This window comes from Colobus angolensis, unplaced genomic scaffold (genome assembly GCF_000951035.1).
Source record: "Colobus angolensis palliatus isolate OR3802 unplaced genomic scaffold, Cang.pa_1.0 Scaffold98, whole genome shotgun sequence".
In the NCBI taxonomy this organism is placed as follows: domain Eukaryota; kingdom Metazoa; phylum Chordata; class Mammalia; order Primates; family Cercopithecidae; genus Colobus; species Colobus angolensis.
The window spans coordinates 6,683,854-6,686,084 of record NW_012123820.1 but is presented as its reverse complement, the minus strand read 5'-3'; the positions used below and the strand labels follow the sequence as shown (position 1 = coordinate 6,686,084).

The 2,231-nt window shown below is 35.0% G+C and overlaps 1 pseudogene; it reads right to left on the bottom strand.

The window, feature by feature from the left end:
• Positions 1-822: 822 nt before the first annotated feature.
• LOC105505109 lies at positions 823-1,308 on the bottom strand (annotated as a pseudogene).
• Between the last annotated feature and the right edge of the window lie 923 nt (positions 1,309-2,231).

The window sequence follows — 2,231 nt, the reverse complement described above, 5'->3', positions numbered from 1 at the left end:
TATAAAGATACTTTTCTATTAGTCCTTTAAGGACAGACTTTTAAAATGTTTGACTCTAATATCCCCCTGCTGTAAATAGATTGGTTACTCTTCAGTTTGTAAATATAAGTGGGCCATGAGAAATTTGTTGTCAACTGATCAAGATTTGATCCATGCATTTAGTTATGGACGTAAACTGCCTCAATTTAACTATTTACCCCATCATGATAGGTAGAGTATGTAGACGAAAGCTTTTTATCAGCTAACTATATGAAAGGATAAACACTGTAATAATTCACGTGCTCCTAAATGGGCAAAAGCAAAAGACTAGTATCCCCTCAGGAAAAAAAAAAAAATCAGACTGATGAAAAGGACAATACTAAAAAACAAAAAATTGTATTTACTTAGTAGCATTCAGAATGTCAACAAAACAGCTGCATTTTTTTTTTTGGCAATCACCAAGTGGTATTTAGTTAACAGAAAAACAATTATTTCATATATTCCACATCAAAGACAACTGGTGAAAGATGAGAAAACCACCATCTCCATATGTAACTAATTTGTGCTGCACACTAACAAGAAGCGGCTTTGAATTTCCAGCCAATTTACGACCCCCACACTATACTAGGCAAGGTTAGTGGCTATTGAAAATACCACCAGGACAGGGCTATCTAAAGACACATTTGGTAATGTGCTAACTATACATAAAAAGACACTTTACATTTTAAAAACAAAACTTCCACAGCCTTACATTTCAATTTTCTTCTTTAAAGGGAGTGAGTTGTATACAGGGGGGCTAATTGCTTTATAGACAAGAAAAAAAAAAACTGTGCTAGAACCAACTTATCCATCATCGTCATCTTCTTCATCTTTCTTCTCCTCATCCTCTTCATCTTCCTCATTTTCCTCTTCTTCCTTCTTTTTCTTGGGTTTTCAACCTTGATGACTCCCTTTTTGCTGCATCAGGTTTTCCTTCAGCTCTGTATGCAGGGATATCCTTTTGTATTTTTCCTTCAGCTTCACAGCCTTCTTTTCATAGGGCTGCTTGTCATCTGCAATAGTGTTATTCCTCTTCTCTCCCAGGTTCCTCACAACATCACCAATGGATAGGTCAGGATATTCTCCTTTGATTCTTGGGTGATTCTGGGAACAGAACAAGGAAAAGACTGAAGAAGGCCTCTTGGGTGCGGTGGATCCTTGAGCCTCTTTTTTGTCTTTCCACTAGGATTCTCTTTTATAATGGGCCTTGTCCGCCTTTGCCATGTCTTCGCATTTTTCTTTCTCGTTAGTAAACATGGTCTGCCACCTCTCTGAAGCTGATTGAAACATGTGGGTGCTTCCCCTTTTGCTCGTCCCAAGTTTGCACAGAGAATACCTATGGTGACATTTTGTCTCTCAGCTTCTCAGGATCTCTTTCACCCATGTTTAGCTGTTCTCCCTCTGTGAGGCACAGAGTCGCAGAGTGCCCATCCGACTCTCACCTGCCCCAGTGCTGTCTCTATGGAGTTCAATGTACTGCAATGGCTGAATCAATGGGAAGTAAAAATGCTATCATGAGTCATATCATTACAAAGCTTTTTGGATTTTGCCCTTTTTATTTTGATACAGTGATCTTGATTCTAGAAATATTTGAGAATCATATTTTGGACCTATTGCTTCACCCTTGGCCTGACTTCTGTCAAACAAGTTGACCTAAATCTGTTTCATGATTTCTCACTTTACCTGCAAACTGAATACTGAATCATCAATAATAAGAATATCAGAAACTCCTCTCTTTACGAGAGACAACGTAATATTTATGACACCATGAGTATCATTTACCTAAGGTGTTTTATATTTTCAGATCAACTAAGACAATTGAAGTCTCATCTAATTGTCCATACTTAGCTCTTAGGTCATTTGACTCAATATTGATGGAATAGTTAATCTGATATTATGTAAGTTTCCCTAGACTAGAATATGTTATTAAAACCAATATAAAGTATGGAATATCAATTTTGATTTTACAGTCTCTACAAGCCTTAAATGCTTCAGTCTTAGAGTATTTTATTAATTAAACATAATTATGAATCTCTTAAAATTATGTCAGGAAAATAAAGTTTCATATCTGTTTAAACACATAAATTAATGTGAAACTTAAATAATTTTATATGTTTAATTTTAGTAAAAGCACAAATTAAATCCATATTTATATTATCAACAATATCAATAATTTTTTTTGAAATAATATATTAATTTATTATAGCAATTCC